Below are 20,499 nucleotides of genomic sequence, written 5' to 3' on the forward strand. Positions count from 1 at the left end.
ACTCATCATTTAAGAATATGTGCAAAAAGATAAATTCATAAGTAATTACAAGGTTGGACTTTGGTATTGAAGGCACTTGGAAATGGAAAAGACTAGAAATGGTATGAAATGACATTGTTAAGGTTAGTTTTCACCAATGCACTCTTGTGTATAACCAAATTCATCTCCTCTCTATCAATTTACTAAAGTCAATCCACTAAAACACTCTATCCCTAATCCCTTAGGTGAAAGAGCCTAGGTTTTCCTTATCAAACTCCAATCCCTTGGACAATCGAACAAGCAAACCCGCATTAAGAACTAGGATTTAAGACAACATGTGAATCATATCCCATCCCTAGCTCAATGACCCACAAGGACTCTTGTTTCAGTTCAAGATTTCATATCCCATCCCTGGCTCAATGAAACCCCAAAATCAAGTCATGAACGTCCCCATCACATGCAAGCTTTAAGATCCGAAATAAGAATACTAGTAATAGATAGAAAAGGCATTTAAAAATACGAAACAATTATTCATTACACAAGAGTTCATAGGCTACATGTACCCTAACAAGATGAATCTGGTTCTCCATTTCCATGGAGAACCCTAAAGCTTACAAACATGGAAGATGGAAGAAAAAGGAGACCCAAAGGAAGAGGAGGAGATGTTCCCACAAGCTCCTCGCGCCCTCCATGAGCTCGAGACGTGGAATCGCGCCTCCAAAGAACCAAAGACCCTTTTTTCTTTCTGCCTCGTGAGTATATATACTGCCCGAATTCTCGCTTAAGCTAAATTATTCTCGCTTAAGCGAGAATAAACTTCTTGGAGAAGATAGTCATTCTCGCTTAAGCTAAAAAATTATTCTCGCTTAAGCGAAAAATGACTTTTAAATCAATGACTTCTTGGATCACCGAGGCTCTTCAATGTAATTGAGGATCTTCCTAACATCAAAATAGATCGAAAAATAAGGGATTAGAGTATTATTTACGTAATGTAGCTCAAAATATAGATAAATACTAAAAGTAAATAAAAGAGAGGATTTAAGCAAGTAATAAGCTAAAGAAGAGTTGATTTTGCTACTAAAATGATGCTTAGATAATGGTAAGAATTAGCATTATCACTCTCCCAAACTTTAATTAGTTTTATGAAACACATGCACAACAATTATTATAAATATTAGGTTTAATGTCTCGATAGGTCTTTATTTTCGTCCAGAATCTCAAGTAGGTTCCGTTCATTTTCGGTGTCTTAATTGAGTTCTTATTTTTGTAAAATTGAATCAAATAGACCCTTTAAATTGGACCTAACGACGTTAATGTATAATTGATGTGACACGGTGGACTATATTTTTAATTGAGTGACTAAATGATGTGGATTCGGATTATTTTAAAATTAAAAAATTGAGAGCCTCACAGTTACGGTCGCCACCCACCATAGAGCTTCTTCTTTCACAAGTTAGGCTTCTCCCTAAAGTTCCACCGGAGACTTCTCCATCTCCTTCGATTCTTCCATTTAGATAAAGAACATTTCCTAAATTTAATAGTAGAAATATAGAACGAAAATGTTCTCATGAGCTGAAACAGGTACTTCTGCATCTTTTCAAATTTTTGACCTGGAGGCTAAACTTCCGCTCTGTATTCCTTTTTTCTTACCCAACTCTTTCTATCCTGATGGAGTTAACAAGAAGAGCTTATGGGGTGTGGGTCTCAGAAGTTATGCTTCAACAAACAAGGGTTCAGACTGTTATTGCGTATTACAATCGTTGGATGCAAAAATGGAGGCTCTCTGTCAACATAGAAAAATGGATAAAAATAAAGAGTTATCAACTACCCTCTGTTTCTTCTTTCCCATTTCTTACTTTCGTCTCCACTTTGCCTTCACACTGATAATCTCATTCTGCACTTTAATTACTCGGTTTCCATCTTGCTATCCACTTCGCGTTCATCACGAGGCAAATTTGTGGTGGTTGATTTAGGCGATTCTGGGTTGTGTGAATCTGCAGGTTTATCTTGGGTTTTTGCTTTTGAAGGTTTCCACGGAAGTGCAAAGAAGATAAAGGCGCGAGAGGCATTGTTTGCGGTGGCTTACATAGAGGAGTTGTGGTGGTTCGACGAAGTGGAGAAACTCGCGATTAAGGTTCGCCAATTTGGGGTTGAACATTTGTGCGAGTTAGGGTTTTCGTAATTAAGGATTTTTCTTGTTTTTGATTTGGGAATTTTCACAGGTTCTTATTTTGTCTCGTAGTGGTGAAAATGTTGGGCGAACTCGCGATTGAATTCTTGCAATTTGCAGTTCTATCTACGGTGGTTGCCATGGAAGCGTGATTTGGTTACCGGAGAAGATGAAGGATGGCATTCCAGGAGCAATGTTTGGTGTTGACATTGGTGCTTTTGGACTTTTCCATGTGTTCTATGAAATGAGATGACCACTTTGCCCTTATTTAAATTTTATTTCCCCTCCTTGCACTTCATTTTTTAATTCAAAAATTAAAAAAAAATACACTTCACACATGTTTTTAATGCCACATCATTTAAAAAGACATTGTCAGCATGTCACGTAATACCCTCCTTAACGACTTCTTCCCAATTTAACGGTAAGGGCCTATTTGATTCAATTTTACAAAAATAAGACTCAATTGAGACGTTGAAGATGACCTATTTGAGATTATGGAAAAAAAATAAGGACTTACCGAGACATTAAACCTAAATATTAATACACATCACACTTGCACATAATACAAATAATAAAAATAATAAACATACACACAACAAGAATCAAACACCGTTAACCCATAACAAGAAACTTCAACCAATCATGCTACATTTTACTTTTATTTAACATATTATTTATTATTTTAATAAACAAAATGGACGTCCAAACCATCCTTTCTTGAATTCATTTTTCCTTAATCTTACAACACACCACTCAAACAATATCATCACCTGCCTCTTGTTGTTCGTCTTTTTTTCTCGATGTTCCTAACCAACTATCTTTACTTTAAAGAACAAAACTTTCATATTGTGTGCATATTCTTTCTCGATTTATACATTAACTAAAACAAGATCCTTAGAGACTTCATATCAAGTTGTTTGATTTTGAAAGGCATTCTCAAGCAAATAATTCCTTTTCGTGTGGAGAAAGAGACTAGAGATTATATAACTAGGCCAATTATTTTATAGCACGATGATCTCATTTTGAGAGATTTGTATTGTCAACACAATTACTAACCTTTTGAAAAATCAAGAAACGCTATACAACATTGTGCTCATATGTAAATTTTAACTACTTGAGTCTTGAAATGACAGGTAATCAATACATGTCGTTTGTGATAGTCAAATATAGTGCTTAAAACACGATATTTCATGAGTGCATAAAACATTTAACATTAGTTGTCACTGTGTTAGGATCTTTATAATTCTTATATAGTTTACTATCATATTTACTAAGACATCTGATAAATCACAATTTATTTTTATGGTCAACTTAAAGCATCCATAATCTACACACTGTGGAGTTGATAAGATTATTGTTTCTCATATGTAATCAACTCAAATTTTCAATCAAAACTTTAATCGAAATTGTCTGACATATCATAAAACATTACTAATTAAAATTTGTTCGTGCAAATAATTTTATTTTCAAAAAAATATAAAAATAGATGTAATTAATTTACCAAATGGTAAATAAAATGGGGTGAAATATAAAAATCAAAAATTAAGTTTTTGGTTTTTTATTAAAAAAATTATAAATAAGTAAAGAAAAGAAAATATTCCTTTTTAAAAAAATATGATGAAAAAAAAGTAATAGAAAATGTAAATAATAAATAAAAGAACACAAACAAAAAAGTCAAAAAGAAAGAAAAGAAAAAAAGAGCTTTTATACCTTAACCTACTATTTTTCTCTTCTCATTGTTCACACATTAAATTTCTTTTTGAACCACATTTGCACGTTGGGATTAATAGTCCATGACCATTTTTAATACTCCTAAACTTTGTTTTTTAGCCCAATTCATATATTTTATTGCCTACAATCCCGTATTTTTCTTTTTCACCCTGTTTTGGACCCAAGCCATTGTGTTCTACACCCGTCACTTTATTTTCACAACCTTTTTCCATAACGGGCTTGTTGCTCAACATATTTTCATACTAATTACACCACCTATATTTTATATTTTGACCCCTTTCTAATTTCTTTTCCCACGCCTCTAAAATCCTCTCTAACTAACTAGATTTTCTATTTCTTCTTATTCTTTGACATAAAACATGTTGAATACCACCCACCATCACAACTTATCCTTCCTTCCACCATAAAACAAACTCACATAGCTATCCCTAACAAAGTCATATTCACCATTTTTCTGTAAAAGTAATCTCATGATTTTAGGAATCCACCTACAATGTTAATGGGTATTGATTATGTTTTTTTTATTGTATGACTATAAGACCTAAGTTTGCAATTTGAATTCAATAACACGAGTTTTTCATAAAGCAAAGAAAACTTTACCTTTTTGTTCACAATTGGTATCAAAGCTCCTTCATAAGACTTGATCCAAACCATATTAAGTGTGAGAGAAACTAGTGAGTGTGATAGACCTACAATGATTAAGAAAAAAGAAGGAACATGAAAAAATCTAACAATAGAAAATATGTACAACCTGCCATCACTAGATTTTATAGGGATTATGATCATTGGGTACTCATGGAGAACTTCCTTCACTCTAAGGAGTATTAGCATTTGGTAGACCATTGGATGTCAATTGTTTTAGATAAAGGAACTGCTTCAGAAGCTAAATTCAGGGCCATGGAAGAACAACTCAAGGCCTTAAAGATAAAAAACTATCTATATCAAGCCATTGATTGTGAAATTATGGATACCATCCTCAATGATGATACATCCAAACACATTTGAGACTCTATGAAGTGAAAACTTCAAGGCTCTACACGGTTGAAAAGAGCATAATTGCAAGCTTTGTGTTGAGAATTCAAAATTTTGCACTTGAAAAGATGAAACCGTGAATACATACTTTTCCCATACCCTAAGAATATCTAATAGTATGAAGGCATATGGAGAAAACAACAAAAATATTATGGTACATGATCCCTAAATTTAATTATGTGGTGTGATGGAATATCCTTGTTGCAAAAATCTTGCAGTCTATTATCCCTAAATTTAATTATGTGGTGTGTTTGATTGAAAAATCAAATAATTTGGACACCGTGACAATAAATAAACTATAGAGTGGTCTTTTAGTTCATGAGCAACGAATGATGTGTAATGAAAAGGATGAACAGACATTGCAAATTACGCATAAAGACAAGGAAGGAATAGGATGAGGAAGGGAAAGAGGAAGATGTTCTTTCCATGACAAAGGAAGAGGGAGATAGTCATTCAACAAAGCTAAAATTAAATGTTTCAAGTGTCACAAACTTGGAAATTTTCAACTTGAATGTCTTATGTAGGAGGAAAAAGAATACAGTATGCTAGGGTGGAAGATAAGGTAAATCATGAGGATGAACTTTGTTTATTGTATTACCTTGATTTTAAGTAAGGAATAACAAAGAAATGATGTCTTGACTCCAGGTGCAGTAACCACATGAGTGGTAACAAAAACTAGTTCTCATAGTTAGATGAGAATTTTAAACATCTAAAAAACTTGGCAATGACACTTGAAAAGATATAACGAAAATAAGAAATTTTTGATTGAATCTCAATAGAATTACACATTTAATTTCACATGTGTGCTATGTTCATGAACTCAAAACCGACTTACTAACCAAAGGATAACTCCAAAGAGAAATAAGACAAATTATGAAAATAAATATGAAGGGAAATAGAATGATTGTATTGATAGCTACCATGGCATCCTTAAACTCAACATGTTTTCACATGGAATGATATGAGGAAGAGTCACAACTTTGGCACAACCGATTTGGTGACTTGAACCACAATGACTTAAAGACATTTTCCTCTAAACAAATGGTGAATGGACTATAACACACCAATTTTTGATATGTCACGGGTTATTAAAAATTCGTAAAATTCAAAATTTATCATAGCGCAAAAACGTACTTTAAGAAAACCTTATCCAATTACATTATTCCTATAAATAAAGGTTTCTACCTCTTATAATTTTAGCTTGAATTTGAGTAATGAAATGATTCCTAATTGTGTGCACATGCCTCTTGTTTGACCTCACCTTAAAGTATACTTCTCTCTAGACTACTTTAGCTTTCTTTCCTAGGATTTGACTTCACCTCTCTGTAGGAAACCTCACCTAGAAAAACACTCTCATTGTACCTCATTCTCATATATTTCGCACCACTCTACATTATGTCTCCATCATCTTACACCATGGATAATTAGTCTTCAATTTGAATTCAATAACACTGAGTTTTTCATAAAATAATAAAAACCTTACCTTTGTGTTCACAAACACACTAGAGGCTCCCCTTCATTGTGGTATTCATCTTTTTCTTCACCATACACATAACACCCTTCCATCATCCTCAATCTTCACATAGTCGAGACATCTCCTTCCTGTCTCCATTTTGCCAATACCTTGAACCCATCCACCTTCGAATATGGTCCATCCATCATCATCCTCTACATGATTCATCACCTCCATTTTCATCATCATTACCCGAATCACCATTTTCAACACCTCCATGACTACAACAAAACAAATTTGATCACGAACCCCAAAAGCTCTCCCCCCTAATCCCTTCAAGACTACCAACATGTTTATTTATTTTTTGGGCCTTTTTCTTCTTATACCATGTCTTTACTCATGCACACTGAGACCACCATGTCTTTACTTTTTCACCTCACACAATTTATTTCTCTTTTGGCCCTTTACTGATTACACTTTCATACTTTACTCATACATTTAACCTTTTTATTTCACTTTTTTAAGTTAAGGCTTCTCTCTTACTAACATTTGTTTTAACTTTTCATATCTTCACTTCTTTTACTATTTTGCACACCGTTTTTCATATATAGATCACTTATGTTAGGCTCGTGAAAATAATTACCTTAATAATAAACAATAATAACGTTCTCTTATTATTATTAGTAGTAGTAATAAATTTTTATGGGTAAAAATGTGATGAATAGATTTATATAAAAGAAAAGTGGTAAGAATAACAAGAAATTATGGTAGCTCAAATGGTAGGTACGTTTGATAGCAATAGGGATACATGTTCAAACCCTTTTGGACAGATTTCAAAATCTGAGTCCTCTTGGTAATTAAATTGATAACCAGGTTATTAACCGTTAGATCAAGCTGGAATTTTGGTCTATGCATAGGGGAATTAATTTCATATTTTGAGAAACCTGATCACCACTATATTATTAACTTGAAATTGGAATATGTAGTTCCTAAAACATATTTATTCACTTTGACCACTCAAATTTTTAATTAGATGACTATATTTAGAAAATTAGTTTTGTATTTCATAAGGAACTCAACCCGACCTTAATTCTTTTTTTTTGGGTCATCTTGGTAAAATTAAGATTTTGCTTCATTAATGGTTGGATCAAACTGAACATTTTATCGTAGGTTCTGAGTATATTGTTATTTAATTTGACCATTCAGATCTTTAATTAAAGACTTGTAGTTAGAACAATTTTTTCACGTAATATTCCAATTGTTTAGGTTGTTGAAAATGGTGATTCGGGTGATCAATAATTTGTTGAAAATGTTGAAAATGGTGATTCACGTAATATTCCAAAGAATGTGTTTTCTTTGGGCTGGTGAATGGGCTTTTTAAATTTGGGTGTTTCTGTTTTAATTATAGGGATAGTGACAACAAGTGTAATTGCCTATTGTCATTGAGGTTATACTTAATGATTTTATTACTAAATTCCCTTGATTTTGTAGGCTATTGGAATGATTTGAAAGAAGAATTAAAGTACCAAATAGTTGGAATGCAGAAAAGTCAACCATAATGCAGAAAAGTCAACCAGAGTGCAGAAAAGTTAACGTGAGTGCAGAATTTTCGTCCCGCACTGTGTCTGGGCGCCCCTCAGGGGCGCTTGTGCGCCATATTTGTCCCGCACCGCGCCCGGGTGCCCTTCCAGGGGCGCTTGAGCGCCAGACGGTGCCGCACACCGCCCGGGCGTCCTTCAAGGGGCTCTTGAGCGCCAGTTCGTGGGCTTAGAACTATTTTCTGTTATTTTTATGTTCTATTTAAGAAGTTGCACGTCCTAGGTTTTGTATCTTTTGATGGCTTGAGCATAGAAACACACTTTTCACCCCTTAGAGGTAGATTTTAGGGATGTGGCAACTCTCCTTTTCCTTGAGGGTAGATTTGGGGATGTGACAACTGTCCTCTTCTCTTTCTAGGGTTTTTCTATCTCTTTCATTCTTTCATTCCATTGTAAACTCTATTTGTTGTTGGGTTACGATGTAACCTTGTGAACTCTCATGTATTTGAATTGATTCTTAATAACATATGCTTTTTCATTAATTGGTAGAGTAATTCATCTGTGCTTATCGTATAATGTGGGATGTTATACGTGAGCAGATGATGTTGCAGATGATGCTAAAGCATGATAGATTTGAGAGATGACGGAGGAGAAACTTGGGATTTTATTTACAGTTATTGGTTTTGAACTTTGAGACAATGTAATTGAAGTTATTTTAATTCCTTCGTTATTTTCATTGGACAAGTATTTTGGAACTATTATGTTTTATGCATGTTTAAATATTGAGGTTTCGAAAATACGTTTCCGCATTATGTTAAAGTTTGAAATTTTTATCAATTTTTGAATAACCTGTGACACCCTGTAAATTGGGGCGTTACAGTTGACCGTGAGTGTGGCGGCGACGGTTAGGGTTATGTGGTGGCTAGGGTTTCTATGTAGGGGAAAATTAGGGTTTCTAGAGGTAGGAGATGATGATGACGTGTCAAGGGTGATCTGTCACTGATTGCTCAAATGAACATTTAATCGTTAACAATTTAAACGTTGTTAGTCAAAAAGACTAAATTGAACATAAATTATGATGTTTGGGACTACATTGAACATTTTAGAAAAATTAGGACCATTCCGAACAAAGCTGACAAAATTTGGGACCAACAATGGTATTAAGCCTATTTATATTTTTACTTAGTAAAAATATTTGTTCCTATAGTCGAGTGATACAAAATTATTAATGTTTTGCTAAGATGACATACCAACCCAGAAGACTCCCCTGACCAATAAATTACTACTACAAAAAAAACTGACATCTTTTATTTTCGACCTTTAACGTTCGTCAAAAAACTTATTGATGTCGATTTAAAAAGGGACATTGATTGACATTGGAAAACAAACATTTCAGACGTCCTTAAACGCTTCAAACAAGCTCTTTGGAATATGTAACTGATGGACAAATTTCTGAACACCAAAATGTGATGTCACAAACTTGTTTTACAATCGGCAAGTATGACCGAATCGTTTCAAGTAATAAACTTGGTAAGACCAAGTATCGTTCTTCCAAAGGACTCACGGCCTAGTTTAGTTATGTGATTTGTTGATTAGCTAAGACTTAAGAACAAAATAATTGGATTTTAATATGCAAAAGACGAAAATAAACATGTATGCATGAGAATGATCAATGGCTAAAACAAAATACAAATACTTTCAATGGAATATATGGAGGAGTATGTTGTTGGGGTTCATCAATTTCATCTTATCCACTCTCATATATTTTAGGAATTCAACATTCAATTCATCATTGTTAATGCCACTCTCTAAATTACCTTTCAAGAAGGCTTCTCCCTAATTACGAGTTCATACGATTCCTAGCATCCCTAATAATTAGTTTATTCAGCGCAAGAGCTTAAGGCAACCAATATACTATTGGGAGAAATTCCCCAGATCTAGACTTCCCCGTATGTTTCCGTATCGACAAAATCAATAATCATGCAGTGAATGAGTTAAACAAAGCAAGCATTGAGCAAAGAAGGAAAACCCTAACTAATGATGAAAGAAAGCATAGGTCTTAAATGTAAGATGTAAAAACAAATTCCATATATGAGAGTTTCATAAGACTACATTGATTCCCCAACAACAATACAAGGTTTAGTTCACCATATTCATGGTGAAACTAAATGAACAATAATGAAATAAGGAAAGATAAAACCCTAAAAAGGTGAAGAGGTAGCCTGAGCATCCAAGATCCTCCTTCAAAGGGGTGGAAGAGAGAGTATTTGCTTTGTCACAGCCAAAGATACAAACCCTAGGAAACCCTAAAGCTTATATACTATTCGTAAATTACAGAAAAATTAGGCCCAAGCCCATAAAAGTACCGCTCAGCGGTAAAGTACCGCTCAGCGGTAAAGTACCGCTCAGCGGTAAGTGCGCGAGCTCGGTTCTTCCCCTCAGCGGCCATTTTGCCCCTCAGCGGATCCAACGTGACTTCCTAAGTGCCGCTCAGCGGTAAACTGCCGCTGAGCGGTAGTTGCGGCTCCTCCTTTTTCACTTTTTGATGTCTTTTCTGATTCCCTTTCTCTCCTTCTTCACTTCTTTCACCAAATTCACCTTAAAACCTGCACAAAAACACTGAAATCAAGCATAAACCTGTCCAGCTCTTTTATTTCTGAAAATATGAATAAAAGCATGATTTCAAGCTAGTTTATAAGTATAAAGGTTGCTTTTAGTATCAATTTTAAGCATAAAAATAATGGTTTTTCAACCGTTATCAGTAACGGAGGGTGTTTACTCTTTCCTCCATTTGGAGCTCCAACTTCTTCAATGTCTTTTAACTTAATAATTTTAGTACTTTTTGTTTAGGGCCAAAGTAATCTTTCATGCCAATAGCTCCTCCAACATCACGCACACTACCTGGGTGGTTTAGCTTTCTAAAGGAGAGTAGAGAACTTCCCGACATTGTTGTTCGTTGTGGTGAACCTTCAATAGAAAACGAAAACACGAAATGAATCAAGAAAAACAAACAAAATTGATCTTTGTTCTTCCTTGTACTTATGAACGAAGTTGTTGGCTCACTTCGGGGTGATGGAGTTTTAACTTTCTAAAAGACGTTAGTACTAAACGAAAAAATGATATAAATCAGTCAAAACTAACAAAATATCCCAACAAAGGCAAGATAAACACTTTCACAAAAGGTAAGTGACAAAGAAATAACATTTCTTCTTCCTCGCACTAGTCTTTGAAAATGCAGCTTCAAGCGGAAATAAAAGCATGAAGAAAGAGTGTACGTGAGTTATGTTTTTACAAACTTTTATAGGACATACAACGTCAAAAACATAGTAATTCTAACGTCTTATAGGCATTTGAGGTCGAAAAATAGTGTATCAAACATCTTATATTAGTAAATTTTACAACTGCCCGTCAAACGTTTTAATGAATTCACAAAATTTGAAGAACAAATAGTGTCCAAAAAGCGAAAGTCCAACGTTAATTGACGTCGATGTTTAACTTTTCAAACGTCTAATTGCTTCCTTGACAGCCCAAGGGTCATTTTTGTGTAGGTTGAACGACTCATAAAACTATATCACGTTTGAGGAGTTACTTTCTAACATTAATTGACGTTGGAATCTAACAATTCTGACGTCAATTAAGCATATAAGGTCAAAATAGGGTCATTTCTGACGTCTAAATAGGTGAATTATTTACATCAATGCCACGGGTCATCTTTAGCGTTGGCTTTTTTCAATAAATGACATTGAACACTAGACGTGGAAGGTTTATTTCGCACTAGTGAATCCGGGAGGTGGTTCCATATAAATTTCTTCTTGCAAATCGTTGTAGAGAAACATATCCAGTTGATAAATAAGCCATTATTGAACAACCACCATGGTTATAAACAAACTAATAGAAGTAATCTATGTCATCAGAGAAAAAATATATATGGATTATTTAGATGCATCGGTGACAGAAGAGAGGTCAAAAGAGGCAACAACAGAATAAGTCATGGACAAATAAGAGAGATGATCAAAGTTGTGCAATCGTCGGTCGAAACTGAAACTCTGACAGCATCAATAATAGACGACTCTAGCAGCTACAACAGGGGTAGTGGCAGAGATGATGAAAAATTGTTTCTTTAAAGAACTTGACTCTAATATCATGTTCAATATAGTAAAAACTATATATGATATTAACCTCTCTCGTGTTGAATATAGACATAGGATACTCTATTTATAATTGAAGAAATTTGGGCTAAGCCCAAAATACAAATAAGGAATAATAACTGTTAACCCTCGGCAAGTGTAACCGAATCGTATCAAGACCAAGTATCGTTTTCCCAAAGGACTCACGGCCTAGACAGTTATGTGATTTGTTGATTATCTAAGTGATTGCAACCCTTCAGGGACTTACCATCCAAAGAAGTATCAACTTCAATTTAAGACCAAGAAAGGGAAGTTGAATAAAGGACTTAATCTTTTCTTTCTAAGTCTTAGAATGTTCTCTTTAACTAAATACATTTACCTGTTTTATAGGTCACTAATAAGAGTGGAAAACCATAGCCAATCAACCAAAGGAGCTTGGTGAGCTAAGGGAAGCAAAGGAGATAAAAAGAAAGTGCTTTTGGATTGGAAAACCAAAGCTGATATACAGCATACGGCCAGCCAAGCAAACCAGCGTTGCCACTTTCTTTTGAAGCATATTTTCCACATTTTACACGTGCAAAACAACAAACTGTGAAGCTTCTTCACTTGTGCACGCTTCAAATGTGTTTCACCTGGAAAACACAAACCATGCTAGTCACTTTCATCAGCACATTGGCAGCTTCCTTTTTACGTTTCAGAGGCTTCTTTTATTCTATAAAAGAGAGCTTCTTCTTTTTGTAAAAGTAACTTGAAAGATATATTAAAGTGCTGTTGAGATTTCTCCAGACTCTATACTTCGAGTTCACCTTATTGTGCTTCATTCAACACCCTCTCCTCCAGCTTCCTTCCCTCTTGGAAGGCATTCTGAGCTTGTGAGGCTTCAAACACACACCAAACACGCACCAAACCTTCCATCGAACACTTGGTGTGCACCTCCGTTTTCCTTCATCAAACCATTCTGCTGCCTACTTTTGGTTCATGGAGTTGCTCAATCTTGAAGAGAGAAGCTGCTTCCATCACTAAGACTTGTGATAAGCTGTCGTTGAAGCTATCAAATTAATACTACTTTTCAAGGCAACTTCAGTATTGCCAAGTAGTATCTAAGAAAGTAGATAGGGCTAAAGTAACCCTGAGTCGTCTCCCAACGAACACATAATTGCTTTCGAATATTTCAATCTTATGAATGCAATGCAATAAGAATAAAAGTAATGTTTGGAGAATGTTTAAAGAATAAATTAGAAAGCTAAAAACAGTTATGATTAAATAGGCTAATTCCATTGCTTTTCCAAGATAGATTCATTATTGGTTATTCACGGATAATTGTTCAATTGATTATTGTTTAAGTTTCAAATTAATTAAAGTACATTCTTAATTAATTTGAGGGCGATCATGCATTTAACCAAAGTAAATTCTCAATCAAATGCAAAACCTTTCTAGATTATTCACAATAAATTCAACCAAAGTACATTCTCAATGAAATTATATTGTGTTTAATCATGTCTATTCTTAAATCTCCTAACTAAGTTAAAAGTTAATCAATCAAAGTAAATTGTCAATTGATTATAGTTGAAATTATTACTACCAACCAAAGTACATTCTCAATTGATAGTAAAAACCATTTAATCATATGAAAGTTCCTAAATTAAATCAAAGTAGATTCTCAATTAAACCTAGAAACCCTAGAACTCATATAATCAATATGCATGTAGATTCAAACACATTATGATGCTAAAATCTTTACTTTTAACAAAATAGAGAGATGAAAGACATAGAGAGAGAACAACTTAAATCAATAATCAAAATAAACAATTGCATTAACTGAACGTAACCTCAGAATCCATAATGGAATTACAACAGAATAGCCCTAGATGCTTAGCTCTCCATGAATGGAGTTGAATACAAGATGAATGAAAAGTGAGAGGAGTATGAGAGAATGAATGAATGAAGTGAAGTCCTTTTTCTGCCTCCTTGGGTCTCTTTATATAGGCTTGATTGGGCTTGGACTCTGAATAGTTTGTTGATAAGATATTTTCTGTTGATATATTATATCTTTCAAATATTCATTAGATTAAATCAGTTTTAAAGAATATTTGATAGATATTAACTCAATTATCTTATATCCTATATCTTCCAAATAACTAAAAGATTTAGATAATGATAAAATTATTTGAAAGATATTTTCTGTTGATATTCCCAAATTAAATTCAACAATTGAATTTTATCTTTTAGCTTTTCTGACTTTCCAAAATTGCACAAATACCCTGAAATTTCCTCTATTTGCACTTTAGCTTCTTCAAAATTCTCCAAAATTGCACCAAAACTGATGGAATCCTACTTGGCTTAGTCTTTCTTTTGTATTTTTACTGTTCCTAGCTTAGCTCTTAAGGAGCATGGGTTACTATAAATACCCATCTCCTCTCTTGTATTAGGACTTTTGAGAATAATGAGAATTGAGTTTTCTGAATTAGAAACAATTCTCTCTTGAAAGTCATAGGCTAGAGAGTCCAAAGACTCCTTCTAGCCACCTTCCAAGCACACTCTCATTCTTCCATTTCTTCAAACTTCACGGTGTTTCTCTTTCATTTCCACGCTGAGCCTCCACTGCCACATCTGGCACGCGTCAGCTGCCAGTACGCCTCCAGCTTCCTTGCATCCCCACTTCAATCCACATCAGCGCACGCGTCCTTTCTTTTCCCTCGCGCCTCAGACACGCACATCCACATTTCATTTCTCACCAATTCTCCCTCGCAGAACCACGTCTCTCATCCAATTCTCTCTCGAGAGATCATCCTTGCGAGCCTTCTACTTTCATCATAGTAAGCTTCAACACATTTTCTTCTCAGATTTGCATTCTATCTTTCCGCATCTCCTGACCACATCTAAACCTAGGGTTTCTTCATCATTTTGACTTTTCCTGTCATTATCACCATTCGTTTTCGATTTCCACCGACTAAACCCTCCTTTACTCCGATCAAACCCTTTTCCACCGTTCAATCTCGAGTTTGAACCGATTAATCGGTTCATTTTGAGTTTTTCCCCTTTTCTAGGGTTTTCTTGAGTCTGTTCATAGTTTATAAGTTTTCCTTCGAGTCAGCTCTCGATCTAGAGCTTCATTTCCATTCCGCTGCGTCTTCACTCGTCGGAGAGAGTTTCGAGGAGGTCCGGTTCGTGTTCGCGCATCTTCAATCGATCTCTCCTCGGGCGTTCGTCCATCAAGTGGTATTCAGAGCAAGGTCGAACACGCTTCGAAGGTAAGTATCTCGGTTCGTCTCTGTTCTGAGTTTCTTCCATTTTTTTGAGTTGTTCGGTTTTCTTCTGTTCTTGTATTGTTTTGCGTCTCTGTTCATTCATCTTGTTTTGTCTCATTTTGATTTTTGATTCTGAGTTTCTGTTTTCGCGTTTCTGTTTCGTTCATTGTTTCTGTTTTGAGTTTTGTTTCATTTGATTCAGTCGTGTTTTTGTTTTGTCTCGCGTCTCTAATTCAAATTGTGTTGATCTGTTTAGCTTATGCGTTGTTCATCATTTCTTTTACTGTCTTGGTTGATTTCAGTTCAATTGTGATTTTGTGTATCTGTTTGAGTTATTCAAATAGGTTTCCAATTTCTATATTGTGTGTTGAGTCGTTCTGTGCTTTGAGTCTTATATCATTTTATTCGGTGAATCCAATTTGTTTGAGTCTTTCATTTTCTGAATCTTATCCTGTCATGTTTAGTCTTGTTATTTGCTTATTTTGTCATTTTAAATATGTGTTTAACTGGTTTAGTATTCAATTTCGTGAGTACTTGAAGTTAACCTTGGTGTAATTTCTGTCAAGCCTCAAAAGCAATGACTCATTGGAATGAATAAGCTGGCTGACAGATTTCCATTGGCAATTTTGAATGATTGCATTGTCATATCTGATTTGAGTCTGGCTGTTACTCACAAATGCACACCATATGAGCTATGAAAAGTTTAACTAAGAGCTCGGGTGTTTGTACTTGGCAGTAGTTAAAATTGACTTTTGATTTGCAAGTTTCCTTTGAATTCATTGTTATCTGTGAACTAAGTTTGGTTATATAAGTTGAACTGCTAGCCAGTAACAAGTATACATCTCATAAGCAATGAAATACATGGCATAGCTTGGTGGTACTTTGTGAAAACACAGCATTCTCTTGTTTCAATTACACCGAGATTGAATCTGTCTTAGTGTCTTGTGTATGTGGTTGTATTCTATACTTAGTATTAGATCATTACTAAGTTCTAAAATCAGTACATCCTAGAGTCATTGTGTCTGAGTGCTTTAATTTCTTTTCTGCAGAATTAAATTTTGATTTGACTTGTGTTACTGCACCTTTGTGTCAAAGTTGTTCTGGCTTAAGATTTGTAAGTGGTTGATGATTAAGTCCACAAAAATCTGCATCACATCAGCAGTACTTGTAATCTTGTACAAAACAACCACTAAATCTGTGATTTGAATTTGAACCAAGCAGTAACACTTGTAATTGGAGTTGATTCTACTGATTTCATTGTAAAACAGTGCATAAGGCTGAAATTAACAATGTTAGATGCTGCACTACAATTCTGAAATAAAGTGAATCAGTTTGAACATTTGTTTACAAAAATTCTGCAATTTATTCTTGATCTTTTTATTGCTTTTGAAATCTACTCTAGAACTGATCTTAGGATCCTGTTTGAGTGCTCACTTTGATCAAAAGCTTTGTTTCTTGATTGTCATTGTTGAATGTTCTGGTTTTGTCTTAGTGCACATGTGAACTCTGATCTGCTGTTCTTTAATTGAGCTTTTGTTTGCTTTTGTAATCTGGTCTAAAGTTGATCTTGAGTCAGTTGTTATTCTGTGTTGTCATTCCATTGCTTGTGGCTGTCCTGTTCTGTTCTGGTTTCTGATTTCTGACCTTAGCCTAGCCATTATTGATTGAGAAGCTGTTACGCTTTGGTTTCTGGAATTTGAAAGAAGGTTTGTGTGCTTGGTAGCATCTTAGGTGGTGGTGGTCTGAAAGACTCTCCAGCTTTGAACTGCCAAGGGAGAATCTCCCTTCCAACCTTTCCATTTTGAGTGCTTTAAGCTTTAAGAGAGACTGATTTTTGTGAGTTTTGTGTGGCTGCATCTAAGAGCCAAATTTCTGGTTGAGAGTGTGTTCTTGTTTAAAGTGCTGAAATAAGTTTTGAACTTGAAATGTGCTGACCATTTAGTTGTGCAGTTTTTTGTTCTGATTAACATTTACAGGGAGTAAAGTTGTTCAAAAGCAGTTTGTAAGTGTGGGAAGTCTAACACAAGAGTACTTCAAGTGGAGCAATAGGAGCTTTGCTACCTGCATAAACTACACCAAGCTGAATAGGGAGTATCTTCATTCTATTGTGTAGTTTTGTGTTAGATTTGTGCATGATTAGAAATAGTAAACCATATTTGCTTGAATATTATGCTTGGATATCATATGGTTTCACTTTTCATGAAAATTGAATTTGATTTAGCAAGTTTGGACATCCATACATTAAGTAATAGTGCTGGTCTAGTGTTATTGTTGGCTTAGCAGATTTAACGTATGTTGTAATTGTTGTTTGAAAGCTGCAATGATCCTTTAAGGGTTAAAAAAAAAAAAAAAAAACACTAATGCAGGGAGAAAGTTTAGATTAGGGCTGGGATTTGTTTTCTGTGTTGATAATCTGAAATGTGCTGTTATAAATACTGATTCTTTGTTTCTCTAGGATCTTGGTGTATAGATAAACTGCATCATTAAGTGGGATAAAAATTCTTTCCTGAAAGGCATTTAGAAGCAACACAACACTTGCACACGGTGAAGGCTAGAGACTAAAGGGAGTTATCTAGTTTAATTGTTTCTGACTCTTCAAACTGTTTTGGATTTAAATTGTTCATTGTTGGATTGCATGTTCTGCTGAATTGATGTGAATTATCTGTGCAGAGTTGCTTTCATTGGAATTCAAATTATCCAGGAGTTTAATTGAACAGCAGCAGAATCTCACCAGAAAGCTTGGAAAGCTTGTGCAGCCAAGAGAAAGGGAAGTTCTTACTGCCCTATATCTTTTTGTGCAATCTGTTTTGCTAAGGGTTTTTAAGTGACAAACTTTGTGCAATTGTGTTGTAGGATGAGAACAACTAGTTCCTGATTTAGACCGAGAGTTGAAGGCAATATCTGGACTCTTAAAGATTTCATGCAAGATGAATGAAGTAGACCAGGACCGTAGCAGCCTAGCATAATTTTTTGTTTTTCTTTTGTAATTTGATTTGTTCACATTGGATTGTAATAGGCTTGTGTTAGCCTACTGGTAGCTTTAATTTTTGTTTGTAAAAGGGCCTTTTATAAAGTCCAAGTGTTTAGGAAGAGTCCTTGGTGCTCTTTCAAACTCTTGGCAACTTTATTTGCTTTTATTTTTAGCATAGCTAGACAGGTGAATGTGTCTTGGTAGCCAAAGCTACAAGCTTCACCATAGGAGTAGACTTTAATATTGACTTAATTTGTGTATCTCGTAGGGGTCATTAGAGTCCGCTGGTTTCTTTAGTGTTTTTTGTTTCTTTGTTTTTGTGTGTTCACGTTTAGGGGTGATTAGGCTAAAAGGGATTAAACTCTAAGCCTTTTCACACATTAGAGTCCGAGTGTCTAGTCTTTTAATTGTGCTTAATTGTTTGTGATTGTTTGAGTTGTGTACTTTGTTTCTAAAGGTAATTTTAGTTTAAGGGGTAATTAGTTAGTAGCCTAAGACATTTCTGGCAAGGCAAGACTTGGTACTTAAGCAGCTCTTTAGCTCACCTCTCTTACCTGGGACTTGTCTAAGTGAAAGTTTTGAACCCTTTAGATTAAGAAAACTTTTAAAAACAAAGATGTCTTCTTATGGTTCATATAGGTCTTCTAGGTTAGATAAAGTTGATGAAATGTTTAAACAAGCTAGGAATCTTCCATCATTTGGTAAAGACATAGGTGCATTAACATACCTAGCTTGGGAAAAAGAAATTGATAAAATAAATCCTTGGTTTTATGAAGAGAGTGAAAATTATGTTCTTAGTATATATCTCTCTAAGTTAGAAGAGCATGCAAGTGAGTGGTGGGATGAAAGACAATATCATGTTAGGAAAGGTAGAAAGTCTTCCATACGTGATTGGCATGATTTAAAAGCTTGCATGAGAAGAAAGTTTGTGCCTTCAACCATTAAAAGAAACCTAGAACTAATTAGGGATTGCATTGATAATGGAAAATTATTTCTTGAGAGTTTAAAGGATCATGGGTTTCTTCGTAGAGAATTAGAATTTGGGGCAAGACATAAAGAGATCAAGGTTAAGAAAAGAGAAGAAAGAAGAAGAGAGGAATTAAGGAATGAAGAAGAGAGAAGAGAAAAAGAGAGAAAAGAAGAAAAGAGAGAAAGGCAAGAAAGAGAGAAGAAAGATAAGGAGAAATTGTTACTGATGACAAATCCTATTCTTTCAAAGACCATGGATCCTAAAAGGGAAGGTTTCCAAATCTTTACTTCTTTTCCAGTAATTGATTATTTTTCAATTTTTAACTTCTCTTTCAAACCAATTGTCATGCAAACATTTTCAAAATATGATAATTCAAATCTTGAATTATTCCTATCTTTTAGGAAAGAAATAACTCAAGATAAAAGTGAATTTGGACTTCTAGAATTTTCAAATGTGATAAAACAATATATTAGAAGTCCTTATTTCCTTGTTTTTATAAAAAAATTCTTTCTTGGATTGATATTAATTGAAAATATATTTGATGTTTATTGCAGATTTGTGTTTGATCCAGGAGGAAGAAAAAGTGGATATAAAAGAATAAGGCCACTCCAAGATGGCCATGCTTCCAAAGATTGTGTGGAGCTTATTCATAAGGCGATTGCCAGATTTGAGGACAAATCTTTTCTTAAGAGGGAGGGCATGATGGAATCCTACTTGGCTTAGTCTTTTTTTTGTATTTTTACTGTTCCTAGCTTAGCTCTTAAGGAGCATGGGTTACTATAAATACCCATCTCCTCTCTTGTATTAGGACTTTTGAGAATAATGAGAATTGAGTTTTCTGAATTAGAAACAATTCTCTCTTGAAAGTCATAGGCTAGAGAGTCCAAAGACTCCTTCTAGCCACCTTCCAAGCACACTCTCATTCTTCCATTTCTTCAAACTTCACGGTGTTTCTCTTTCATTTCCACGCTGAGCCTCCACTGCCACATCTGGCACGCGTCAGCTGCCAGTACGCCTCCAGCTTCCTTGCATCCCCACTTCAATCCACATCAGCGCACGCGTCCTTTCTTTTCCCTCGCGCCTCAGACACGCACATCCACATTTCATTTCTCACCAATTCTCCCTCGCAGAACCACGTCTCTCATCCAATTCTCTCTCGAGAGATCATCCTTGCGAGCCTTCTACTTTCATCATAGTAAGCTTCAACACATTTTCTTCTCAGATTTGCATTCTATCTTTCCGCATCTCCTGACCACATCTAAACCTAGGGTTTCTTCATC

This window comes from Vigna angularis, chromosome 8 (assembly GCF_016808095.1).
Source record: "Vigna angularis cultivar LongXiaoDou No.4 chromosome 8, ASM1680809v1, whole genome shotgun sequence".
Classification (NCBI taxonomy): domain Eukaryota; kingdom Viridiplantae; phylum Streptophyta; class Magnoliopsida; order Fabales; family Fabaceae; genus Vigna; species Vigna angularis.